Source organism: Euprymna scolopes, chromosome 5 (genome assembly GCF_053919585.1).
Source record: "Euprymna scolopes isolate OS-2025 chromosome 5, ASM5391958v1, whole genome shotgun sequence".
NCBI lineage: Eukaryota > Metazoa > Mollusca > Cephalopoda > Sepiida > Sepiolidae > Euprymna > Euprymna scolopes.
Genome location: NC_136486.1, coordinates 140,168,250 through 140,183,091, shown reverse-complemented (window position 1 = coordinate 140,183,091; position 14,842 = coordinate 140,168,250).

The window sequence follows — 14,842 nt, the reverse complement described above, 5'->3', positions numbered from 1 at the left end:
TATCAACGTCTCTAGCACAACCACATTTTGAGCTACTTCAATAAGTTCTGATCGCACATTGTAATTCCATATGTAACATTAATCGATGTTTTGTATTGATTAATAAATAGTATATCTGTGTTTTTTTTTGTATTTTATGATAAGCTATGAACATTATATTAATAATGATTTTGAAATTGTATTTAGAACTATAAACACGGTTATCTGTCTGCAATAGAAACTATTTTATGTGACCTAAATGTAAAAAAGAATTAAATTAATCAAAATATGACAGGATTATATTTTATCTTAGCATTTTAGTAAATTATTAAATAAATGTTAATTACGTAATGATAAGTCGAACAGCATTCTGCGTATACATATTCGAAAACAACAATTGGTTAATATCAACACATAATACTTTTTGGACAAGGCTACATAATGTTTCCATGTATGTGTATATGTATTCAGCTGTACAGCATTTTTTAAAATAAGATGGCGTCAGTTTTGATGGCTTCCTAATGTAATAATTATTATATTTGCAATTTATCACAGTTCACTTCCATATTCTCATAACTGAAAGTATATATGTATACTCATTTTGGTTCCGTATTTAAATAACTCAACATCCCTTGCTGCAACCTAGTCTACTATATGCATATGATAATCGACATGTTGTTTCTCTATTGCATCTATAGCAATGTTTTAGCTTTTGGCATTTGTACTTAACAGACACCCCGGAAACCTACCGGAAGTAACCACTAACTGTTGACCGATTTTGCAATGCGGACAAGAATGATCAATATAAGCTTTATTCAGAATTAACATAGAAAAGTCTGGCGTTTTTATGCCATTTCAGAATTTCTAAAGTCTGAAATGTCAAGAATTACACCAATGGCAACTGACCTTTTAAACCGGACAAAATATAAAGAATTTAGTTGCATCTGATCGACTTTCAGAGAAGACTTCAATGTTTCTAAGTTAAAACATATAAAATACAATTCAGTTGAGATATGAAAAGTCAATATTTGATGACAATGTTCCTTCGTCGCTTGTATGTATATCGAGCATAAAATCTATACAATATATTTAGTATAATATTATTCTAACTATATATGTATCCCTTTATATATACATATATATATGTATGTGTGCGTGTATGTATAAAGATATATATCTATATAAATATATGTATAAAGATATATAATAATATATATACTCACATATCTGTAAAAAATATGTATATATATGTATGCATAAATATATATATCTATATAAATATATGCATGTATAAAGATATATATATATATATATATATATGTATATATATATATATATATATATATATATATTGTGTAATCAGAGAAATAATAAGCCAAGGACACTCGAGTGTTTGCAATCGTATAATAAAAACCAACTGACACCGTAAATTTGTTTGACCCTCGATCGTTATCTACGATTCAACGCAAACTACTGAGGTAAAGCGAACCTGAAAAAAAGTCATATTATATAAATAATATTGCAGTTCATGTTGTAATAATGTACGTCCTCTTTTCTGTATGACAGGACAATTGCATATGCATTTAGAGTTTACCCTATTTTTGCTAGAAGCTTTTTATTTAGTAACCATCATGGATTTTAAGTAAATACTATCATGCCGTAATTAAGATCATTCGCATTTTTATATCTGGGTTAGTAATAAAGTGTCGCTGAAATCTCGGAATATATACATCAAATATGGCTCTCACAAGAATCGGTAAAAGGACTACGAAATTCTTAGTAGGAGTAGGGGTATGCGGTTTTATTTATAATCATATATTAAAAGTAACTAAAGAGGAGTATTCACTTTGAACAGCTGAATACTTATGTTGGGATTTTATTCTAATGTACATAGTAAATATATATCCACTATACTGAGATAAGAGTTATTTAAATAAATTTTAATCAAATTTGATTATAATCTCATTTTGGGGTATGAACACGAATACACGTAGTACATACACGGCTGTCGATGTGGACAATTTAGCTAATTTTAAACTAAATCTCGATCGAATCTATTTCTTTTTTTTACAATCGGAAATGTGACATTTAAGTGATATTTATTCAATGTCTTAACAAATACATCAGAGAAACAACAATAATAATACTAATAACCTATTTCCAAACGAACTAAAAAATTCGATCTATAAACGTCATAAATCTTTTCAATGAAACATTAGGCATTGACAATTTAATATCAAAGTTCAGATTTACAAAAACGTTTTCTTTTGAGTTTATAAAATATGTCCGAGAAGGTTTCTAGTTAATGATGGAGCTAATTTTTGTAAACTTAAGAGAAAAATCGTGTCTTCTAATATAAATCAAATATACTGATACTTATTTAACTTTCATATTCTCAAAAGCGAGATTAGGCACAGCTAATATATTAATACCTGTACATCGGTAGGCCACAAAAATTGCGATTTTTCCAGTAAATGTCTATATTTAATGCATAAAATGTGATATATACATTATAATATATTACTTTTACATGAATATAATTAGGCAGTCACTTGAATTCGAGATTATATTTAGTTACACTGTGAGTTCTCACAAATATAATTAAGGGTTGCACACTAACAGAAACACGTGGCGTTACCTAGGGAGAGAGTGCCACAAAGTCTACCCATATTCCACGTAATCTATACTTTTTTATGAACTTAGAAAATGATTTTGCGTTATCACAGCAACCATTATCCATTGAATTCAACTAAGTAAACATACACATTAGTCACTAAAGGATTTAGGGTACAAATATGAATATATATATATATATATATATATATATATATATATATATATATAAATAATGTGTGTGTGTGTGTGTGTGTGTGTGGGAGAGAGAAAAAACTGTATTCAACAATTATCTTCAGTTACTATTATTCATATTCAACTCGAATATGAGTAGTTGCAAAATAAAGGAGTGAAAGGTTCTTTATCAATTAAATATGATAGAATATGCGATCTTTGTCGATCTGAAATATTCTAGTTTGCGGAGGAAAATCTTTCCTTTCTAATCAGTTGCAGAAGATTGTTTTGTGTGCGTTTTCGCTTGATGTGAAATTTATTATGATTTTTGAGATTTTGAATAAACCATCGAGTATTTTGTAAAATTGGCTATGTGTTGATATTTTTTTATTCGTATGCACTGTCGACTGACTATACAATCGGATTCATGTAGAATATTACTTTGGTTCATCCATATCTCCTTATTTCGTACACGCGGTCTGGTATATATGTCTTAAATGTACGAATTTTGTAGCTATATTTAAAAAAAAACAAAACAATCACAATTATACATGAATATATATATATATATATATATATATATATATATATATATATATACTAAATTTCCCATTCCCTTTGATACTAATCTAGTGTAGGTCTGCTTAGTGCTTTCTAACCTCTGTCTGTATCCTACTTCAAATGCAATGAATTCTTGTGACGTCAGTCACTGGCGTCACCATCATTATTTTTTGAAGGGCCGTTGTAGTAAACTTACAGTTCTCCGTTTTCCGTTATTTGTTCCATTTAATGTTACTGTCGTTATTCATGTGTGGTATGGCTTCTAAAACATGTTGTGTCCTTCTGTAACACACTTTTCATAATATCTTCATTGTTAATTATATTTTTTGTTAGACTCCTAACAAACGGTTCCTCCGTTCGATACAAAACACCTGATGAAGGCCGGAGGGAAAAACGGCCGAAACGTTGTGACTATAACAACCAAGATGAGGAAGTCAGTCCGACAATCTCAATAAATGAAAATCTTTCATTAGAACTTTTACAAGTTCCTGGATTCGACATAACGAATCAAATGTTCGAGAGAATTAACTTCCGGTCTGCTAAGATAAACTTAGAAGAGGTTGGAAGATAAATCGACCGAAACGTTATAGGAAAGAGCACCCAAGGTGAGAACAATTATTTAGAAAATCAAAATTGTACCAATTTATTTAAAAGCTTTAAATATCTGATTCCATATATTTCATTTCTTTCTTTTATTTGAATTTAAAATTGTGTTATTTCAAAATATAATAGTTTACTTATAATATTGAATATTATAAATTTATTATAATTGGGATTATTCTAATAATGTAGGTGTGAACTGATTAAAGTTTTATATTTGCAAATGCAACACAGTAGTGTATATTTCTTTTTCTTAGATCTTAGTAGAAAGCTAAGCTTTTCATTAATATATGATTTGTTTTTATATATATTTAATTTCTAAAGTTTCATATTAATGCACACACACACGTATATATATATATATATATATATATATATATATATATATGGCGTACGCGTTTTTTGATTATCTATTTCAGTGTGTATCGATTCTGAATATGGATTTGTGTGTATAATATATAGATGACGGGTAAACACGCAAGTTTATTTGAATAAAACAATATGAATATTTTTTTTATTGCCATTCAACAATATCTCATAATTTACAATCCCAAACAAAATATTATATTGGTAAATGTTTATATTTTCTGTATAATGATATATCTACATTAGTGTACTTAGGAATTAGTGCTATTTTTTTTTTGTAAATTAGAACAAAGTTTTATTTCTCTGTCATAAAGTGTTAAACTGTGCCAAATTATTTCCCCTGTAATGTTACTAACTTGACCAACGGCTGCAATTGGCACCTATCATGGGCACCACTTTTTATATGTAACCTAAAATAAAAATAGATGTATATTGTAATGAATACAGATTGAGATTTTTAGGTAATTTTCATTTATTTAACTATTCATTCATATTTTAATGTAAATTCATGATCATAAAAATATTCACCTAAGGAAATTTTATGTGAACGTATTTCAAACTGGACTAGAGTCTTGCATTTTTTCTGTTATTCTTGGCTTTCAGACCGGGGTCAAAGTGTAGTATCTGGTATGCATATGCTGCACTTAACGTAATTCGTCCCAGTTAATGGAGGGAACCCTCTATACTGGAACAATTATTAATTTTGATAACCAGAGTGCCCCCTTTTCGCCTACTTTTAGGGGAGCTAGTTTTTACCCCACATTAAAAACAACCTTGTGCCTAATTTGCATTGGTTGGGAAGCAAATAAATGCATTAAACATTAAAACGCTTTCGGCGAGTCTAGAGTAATCATTGAATAAACCTTCTCTGTATGCCGAGGTCGCCATTTTAAACCTAATTTATTTTTTTTGTTCCTGGTTGGACGAGCAGATTTGTTAGTAACGTTTATGAATCATGCATTTTGGTGTACATCATTTACAAAACACAATAATAAATATTCGTAACAGAATGTAGTAAGAACAAACGTCGGAACAAAAATATGCAAATATGTATTACATTGATTTAACTTACTAATTGAAATTATATCGTAATAGTTCTTCGAGTTTATTCGGCGCCAAGGAGGTTTTACTTTTATCTTTCAAATCTATTTGTTTATTTATTGCCGATTTCTACTATTTTCCTCAGAATATGTTCTAAGTATTTATTTAAAAAATAACTACAAAAAATATAGATGCATTTTTAAGATTGTTTCCTTGGCTTAAACTGTATAAAACTTATAAAAACGAATTTATTGATTTATGTTAAATAATTGGGAGACGGAAAATTATTGTTTTTCGAACAACTTTTAGTAAAATCTATAGTCAGTTTCTGGGGGAATTCTGTTCTTTGTTTTTAGAAAACATATTCATTGTTTACGTCCGCCTGATAGGTTTGTCATGAATCATTTACATAGGATTTCTGCAACTGTGTTTATTTCATAATATAGGATTATATATATATTTTTTTTTATTTTCGCTGTTGTTTTTATGTAAAATTATTTATTCTTAAAGTATTTATGGATCGAATCGAATATTTCCCTTATCAGTTTCCTTAGTATCCTTCTATATTTCTTCTATTATTAAGCCGAAAGTAATCGTATATGAGCATGCCTGGAAATGTGTAATAAAAATGGCATCACTATTTATTAATAAGATATGTATTAATCAAAATATAAGTGAAAGAACAAGAGACATTTCACACGTATATTTATTCTTAGCATGTAGAGTACCCCAAATAGGAAAGTTGTAATTGTCAGACAGCTTTATAAATGACCATAAAACCAATGCCAATTTTATCACACTTAAATGAATTATAATTGCAGTGGAGTAAATGGAATTTGAAACATTTTATATCATGTATAAAAAATATATATATTTACGAATGGGTCCCTACTAAAAACATTATTTGTAACGGAATTATCCATTATGATCTTTTTTAGTCTTTGAAAATAAATAACCAGAATAAAATATATTGACACATTTTAATGTTTGTATTTTAAATGATGACACTTTTTATTAAATGTAAACTAATATTAAAAATAAAAGTATGAATTTAGCATTATTCATGTACTGATATAATATACAAAGATTGGTCAATATTAACGTAAGTGTCATTGAATATAGTTAAAAGATAAATATGTTTTATTTATATTTGATAGACTTTCTTCCCATTTATTTTTAATACTGCACCCCTCCTTCTGATATGCACTGATTTAATGGCGTATTTCAGAATTACTATTTACTATAATTAATGTGAACGATCATTTAATTATGGATAAACGACACTATATGATGTGGGATATATGCTTACTATTAACCACGAAGTTATCTATTAAAATTCGAAGGAGAAAACAATTTTAGTGATTATAAGGAAGAGATAAAATTAAGATAGCGACATAGAGGACTATTTTGGCTACATTAAAATACATACAGTGTCAATAATAAGAAATGCCATTATGATAATCATAATATTTAGGTTTTAATTTCCCGATTACCTCCCTAACAAGTTAAAGCTGTATATATTTATGGTGTACAACATTTAATGATTAAACGTGGAGTATTATTTTAATTGAGTAACTATTAAGATATCAATAAATAAATACTAAAATATAATTGATGTTTCAAGATCCCATTATTAAAAAAAAATGTGTAAATTGCCTTGTTTTTATTATGTTCTATCCAATGCATATAATCAACAATGAGTTTTAATATCGGTAAAGTCATTTCTAGTTTATTTGTTTTAATCATATATAATTTTGAAAGAGAGTAATAATTAAATACTTTTAATATATATTAGATATCTAAAATAAGTTTCCGGACATTTTTGTACAGACATTACAAGTTGCCGTCGATTCTTGAACATTCAGTATGTTATTGCTACACATCTTGTGACTGGCCATTTTTTATGATTTAAGATTCAAATAAAAAGCTACGGCAGAAATTTGAACACTCTACTAAAGTATGATTGCGTATTTCAAAAATGCAATCTGTACGTGAGGATAGTTTGAGAGTATTATATGCAATAAAATTATGATTTAAATTAAAACTGTTACGTAAACGCAAAAAATGCTTCAGCCAGATTTTGGAGTATCTTGCATAAATCGAGCGTCAGATTGTGTGTAGCATATACGACTCAAAGAAGCTATAGAGTCTATGAAAGATTATAATAGGTGTAAGAGGAGTGAGAAGGTCAAAATGCCAACGAGTATTGGCCAAATAAGAAAAAAATCATAGATAAGCACTGACATTTGTTTACAGACAATATGCACAGTTTGATGTTAGTGTTGGAACCAATCCAAGTTATTCGCGAGGAACTGAAGATGTGGAATATTTGTGCGAATGCACCAGTCCACAACTCAATACTAATCACGTAATATTTGACAAATATGAACATCAAAACACTACTTCACCCTCCCCGTACTCCAGACCTTCATCTCTGTGATAGTATTTATAAGGGCCATCTTAAGAATATATATATATATATATATATATATATATATATATGTATATATATATATATATATATATATATATATAGAGAGAGAGAGAGAGAGAGCGAGAGAGAGAGAGAGAGAGAGAAAGAGATAGATAGATAGATAGATAGATGTTTGCATTAATTCTCACAATAGCATTTTAAAATGTAATTTAGGACACAGCTATCCAATATCTCAGCCTTGTGTATAAAATAATTGCCGTTAACCTATGAAGTGTATATTTTCCCGCACTATTTTTCTCAACTTGAATGCTACGCTCCGTATATTTTCTCCGAGTTAATTCTAACCTCATTTCAATGCGTCTAGTTTAACTCAAGAATTTTCAATTTGAACTCGTGATTGTGAATGACATTTAGAATGGAATTCTTTTCTGTAATCCAAGGGTGTAGATTGCTCTCGTTTCAAACTCATGGGCATGAAGAATCCTAAAATATTTTATAGATATGTCTTTGTATTCTTTATATTAAAGAGTCGACTTTAAACGGCTCTGGGAATTTTACTTCAAATTCATTTTAATATAGTAGCTACAGTTACTAGAAAACATACTCGGAGTTATTATCGGAGATAGTAAATTCACAATTGTTTAATTACTTAAGACAAATTCGCTGTTATTTTCGTAAGAACGAGATAATACTACTAACCTAGTTTGAATAAAATACCGATCAGAAAAAACAAGAACGAGTTTATCAGTCTGTGATAAATGCATGTTTGTACTTAAGCCTGCCACGCATTGTGATGTTCTATTTCAAGAGTTAACCTCGGATACTACTCATAATCTACGTAATAAATTATGCATATCACGGCACAGGTTTACTATTTCGAATAGAACTGACGGACCGCCCTATTAAAAGATGCTTCGAAAAAGGAAATGCAGTTTATTTAAATATTTACTCGCTTGCATTACATTTCCATTCTAAAACAAACAAATATAAGAAAGCAAATAATTCAGCCGACCTCAACGAACAAAGAGTAAGCATAAAAAGAAAAACAATGTTTGGTCTGTTCAATTATGAATTTGAAAAATCAAAACATCTTTAAATGGCACACAACTGTACAAACAAATGTCTTTCTTCAATTATTAATAACATTTTTCTGTTGTTTTACTAAAAAGGTTTAAACGGAAATTGCATTGCGGTCAATGCGTACAAACAAAATGTTTGCCCAATTTCTGTCATGCATTTTATTAAGAAAATTGTTAGCCACTGTTTGAATAGAACATGTTTAATTGTCAAGAAACAAGTGAAGTAGTCATTGTCCCCGAGGAGTACCAAGTGAACGAGGGGTAAAAATAGATTTAGTTTAGCATTATACCTCCCACGCCACTGATCCCCAACGGTCATGGTGAAGATGAACAAACGATGCAATTCTGGGCCTTACTATATGTAAATTTGCAAAAAAAGAAGTAATTTAATTCATCATTTGCCCCCACCATAATAACATTTGACTTCAGCACCATGCAAAACTGCTGACTAAACATACACAGAAACTTTCGGAAAAATATGCTGAAATAGTAAAAAAAAAAAGAGATTGTTTTTATTAACCCTATAAGAGCCCCTGGGGGCACACTCAAGAGTTACCGTGAAGTATAGACAAGCAAAAAGTATATAGAAATCAGTTAGTTACAGCTTTTTAGAAACGTTTAATAAAAATCCAAGCCATCAATTATTTTGTTAATAAGCAAAGTTGATTTAATTTTAGCCATTTTAACCTGAAAAGAACCCCAGGGAGGGCAACTGGAGTTTTACTGAAAAATCTGTTCTCTTACTTATTTTCACTCATATCATGCTAAATGGTTGTGCAAATTTTCCCAAAAATGGCAAGGCGTAGTTATTGAGAAAATTGCTGAGAGACGAACGGACGAACAGGCAAGGTTGAATTTACACGTCCACCCTCCTTTTGTCGGGGACACAAAAAGCATTGCAAAGCTTATACATACCTGTGTGTAATATTTTCTCTCTGCATATTTTAAATATCAGTTTACCTTGACATTAGTAAAAATTTCTATTTATGAAGTGTGTCGATTAAGCATATATACACATATTTAATGGTAAAACTTGGCCTATATAATTATATAGTCACCATTTCTATCAGAGAAAATGTTATTATCCTATATTTTGCTACAAATTCATTTCATATTTAAATGTAACTGTAGTCGTTTTGGTACCAATATTTAATCAGGTTATGCGAACATTTGAAATGTATTATATAGATGCTGCCATCGTTTCGTGATCTTATCTCTTTAATACTGTAACTGTTAAAGAAAAAGAGAAAAATAGTATGAAAAAGAGAGATAAATAAGAAAACGAGAGAAAGAATATTAAGAGATAGAGAGATAGATAGATAGAGAGATGGAAAACTATGGAGCTATATTAGGGAACATGAGCTAATCGAGTAGGTGAGAAGAAAACAGAGAGATTATGCAAATTAGAAAGCGTGCAGAACACAGACAGAGATGGATAAAATAGAGAGAGACAGGGACGGACACCGTGAGAGAGTTATGGACACCGAGAAAGTTGGAGGAATATCGAGAGATAGAGAGAGATGGAGCAACATCGAGAGAAAGAAAGAGAGTGAGATGGAGAAACGTGGAGAGAGAGAGCGAGAGAGGGATGAAGAAACGTGGAGAGAGAGCGAGAGAGAGATGGAGAAACACCGAACAGAGATTGAGAAACACCAGGGGAGAGATGGGGAAATGCGATGAGAGAGATGGAGAAACCAGGGGAGATACAGAAGAAACAGAGGAACAGAGATATTTTATGGAATATAGAGTTGACATATCAGAGAGAGAATCATTGAGGAACAGAAAGAATTGGATGAAGGAAAAGGGATGGAGAAACCGTGATAGCTGATGGAACACAAAGAGAGAGAGGGAGAGAGGGGGAGAGAGAGAAAGAGAGGGGGAGGGGGAATTAAAATGATGTAGAGAACAAAATGAGATGAGGGAACAAATAGATATAGTGGAATAAAGAAAGTTGAAGGAACGAAAGGAGCGATAGAGGAACAAAATGAAAGGTGGCGGAACAACGGTGGAAAGACTGAAACAAAGAGAGAGCTGATAAAACAAAGAAACATTCGAGAGTGAAGAGAGATAGGTGATTAAAGAGAGATGAGACAAAAAGAATGGTGTCAGAGAGAGAGAGATGGTGAAAGAAAGATGTGTGAGAAGAGAGATTTGAGAAGAGAGAAATAAGGTAAGAGAAACGCAAGGAAGAGAGAGATAGGGTGACATTTAGTTATATTGAGGAAAGAGGAGCTTTAAGAAAAAGAAAGCGACTGCAGAACGAGTTCGGAAAAGCGATTGCTAGTCTAGAAGATAAGAGAGGGGAACGTTAAATGCGGGGAATAAAGGATTGAATAATGGTGATGATGGCGTTGAGCAGAAAAGGTACAGGCAGACTAGAGATAGAGAAAGGGAAGTATTATTTAAGAAAGGAGGATGATAAAAAAGATAAAAGGTTGATATGGGAGGAGATAGGAGAGAAAACTTGTACAGTACTCCTGATTTATAAGTGTATTTGAACCCCAATGAGGAATGGGCCAGTCGTAGACAATATAATAAACAGTTGGATCACATTTTTATTTGAATTAAAACTGTCGTAAATAAACGCGAATAATGAATGAATCCTATATAATTTTAAATGCAACTGCAGATATATTTCCCAAATCATGTGCGTAAGACCTTATTCTATCATGTTTGTGTGAAGAAACATGCGATCGTTTCATATTCAATGGAGACATTATTGACCCCCTTTCTTTATGAATGCACTGACACTGGGACGAAGAAAATTATTTAATCAAAATAGTCGACGCCTGTACAAATTGAGAAATACATACCGGCAGATCCAACAAAACTTGCGGCGAGTCTCAAAAGAGATAGTAATTAATTAATGCTTTATACATCTAAGATGTTAGAGTAACTTATTTATTGTTCTATGCTAAACGGTTTCGCACATCCAAGTCCCATGCGTCATCCGTCGGTTATGTCTTGTTTGATATACTGTAGACAATTAAATATTTCTAATCATCCAAATGCATGCGATTAATACGAAGCCCAGGTGCATGCGCACAAATGAGTACACACCTGTGATTCAACACGAATCACTTCGTTTATTTGGAATTACACCATATAAAGACGTCACCTTTGTTTCATGCTTTTATTCTTAAGTATCGTATTAATAGAACTAATTCAAAATAATTCACCTTATTATAGGTTTACATTTGGTCTTGTTGCTTATTTATTATATCACGTAATGATACTTGTCTATCGCTCTAGTCAAAAGTAGAATCTAACTTATATATAAAAAAAATAATTTTCCATCATGGAATACAAATACCCCAAAACAACCTGATTTGGCGAAGTTTAGAGAAAATGCAATTCTGCTCATCAGAGAAAGGATATTGGTAAAATATAGACGCCATTTTGCAGAGTAATGCCTTGAAAGAAACTACAAATATGAAATTGATCATACGTGCATAGAAAGTTATTAAATATTTAGTAACAGTTTATAGAGATTCAAAAAGCAGCAAATGAGAAAAGGGGGGATAAAAAGGAAAACCCATTGATTAAGAAGGTAAAATCCAGAACAAGATGAATCCAAAAATATATCCATTGATATGCCATTAATAATCAATTGGTAATCCAGAAAAAAAACAGGAAAACATAATCCTACATTTCCAGAGTAAATTAAAGCTTCCAAAAAACATCAGATCAATGAGAAAAGTTCCAGTTTTTTTATAAAACGTTTTTCAGGTAACAGTGTTAATGTGTAGGTGCAAAATATAGCAATGAAAAATTGAAATTAAAATTGCAAAAAAGGTGAGAGAACAAATGAAAAAGAGAAGCACCGAAAAGAGGAGAAAGAATAGGATGAAGTCGAAAAAGAGTGTATAAAGACAGATAGAGATAGTTGGAAGAATAAGAAAGAAGGAGGCAAATAGAAAATCATCGTTAAAATCTAGATTTCGAACGAATAGTTCAATTGAGGTGATCCTGACGCATACATGATAATAATTGTGTCGAGATGATGATTCAGATTTATTTATTTTTAAGTTGGAAAAAGTTCAAATAGGCGGAACCTTACAGATCATAAGTAATCGTTTAATAATGGAATGTTTAATTTTAATTCTCCGTATACACATATATACATATACAAATGTATAAATGCATATACTCACATATATAAAAATATACTAAAATAATGTAAAATAATAAACAATCAGAAGTTAGACTAAAGAGTCAATACACTCTCAACGAATTGAAACAGGCAGACATGTAATTATACATAGACGTAGGTGCAATATATTTGGAAAAATAGTTTTGGGTAAAATTGTTATTTGATTTTTTTTCAAATTATTTATTTTATATAAAATACAGTTATGATATTTTCATGCAACTGGTGGTCATTCTATGTGAATAAATTTGGTTTTAAATAAGTGACTGTTCTACGCATGAAAACATTAAATAGTGTTTTATTCTATAAAAACACCAGCTATCAATTCATACTTCAACACTAAAGTCACGCAAACCGGGAATATATAAATATATAAATAGAAATATTATTATGCTATTTGTATGAACTTATTTGTTAAAAATATTATTTTTGTTCGACGAAAATATTTATTTATTCTCTCTAAGATTTTAACGAACGATATATTCTCGTGTAGTAAAACTTTATGAACTTTCATTTTTAAAATCACACACACACACACACATATATATATATATATATATATATATATATATATATATATATATATATAGCGTGAGTGTATGTGCGTGTTATTGCGTCGTTGTTGGGTATGTTTAAATACAGGTGGCAAAACAAATAACGGTAAAAACACATAAGTTATTTTCTCCTTTTGAATCTGTTAAATTCTTCTACAGAAAATAGAGATATTTGATAGATTTTTCTACTCACCTAATAAAGGGGGCATCAGCATATGAAAAAAAAGAAAATTACATTGATTAGACATGCTTTAGACATTACAGACGATTTGTAGAAACAATAATATTCATGAAATAGAAAGAAAAGTGCTTCGGCAGTTAAAAAATGAATACAATCAAGACTCTCCTATGTTATTTTTTTAAATCTGTTAACCGTGATTTAATAAATATTTCTAGCTCTACAGATCTTCTCTTTCATAATCACTGGTCAGTCGCGCAGTTTTTCTAAGTTCGCAGTCTCTCTATGAGTTTTATGTAAATATTCTTTTAGTTTTAACGGGTTTTTCGAACACATTAATCTACGTCTTCAATATCCGACAAACCCATTAGTCTACAGCATAATTTTTCGAATTATTTTCTAATGAAATTCGTCAATCGTTTTCTATACTCCAGTTCTACACAACCGTTTGTCGTTGTCCTCATATCCAGAAATGTAATTACGCATACGCAAACAGCTTAACATTTTGAATAATGAATTGCGTAATATATATATATATATATATATATATATATATATATAGATATATATATATATATTGTATATGTATATATATATATGTGTGTGTGTGTGTGTATATATTATATATATACGCATGTGTGTTTGTGTCGTTGATTGTACATTTTCTATACCATTTGCTTGTCGGACACACTGTTGACGAGGTTAACCGTGACCCTTTGTTATTTAAAATGAAGAAAAATGCAAACTTTATTAAAAACAATTGTACGATGAACATTTAGATCGCACACTAGATAGCATATTCCGATTTGTTTATGCAGTTTTCTGCATAGCTGTATGATCTTCTCACAAACATCAACATCGCAGGTACAAAAAAGACCGAGCATGGATAACACACGTAAATACTGGCGTGCACATGCTATTTGTAGCCATAAATGTTGTCACTTTATATATGTTTTAATGATGAAAATCAGCCCTGGTGTTTACTTACCTTTTATGATTAGTAAGAAATTACGTAGGCGTATCCTACGTCGGGTTGAGGTGTGTCATATATTTTTCGAATGTATATTAAGGCTTTATCAGTATAAGCTATGATACGGGAAACTTGTATGAAAC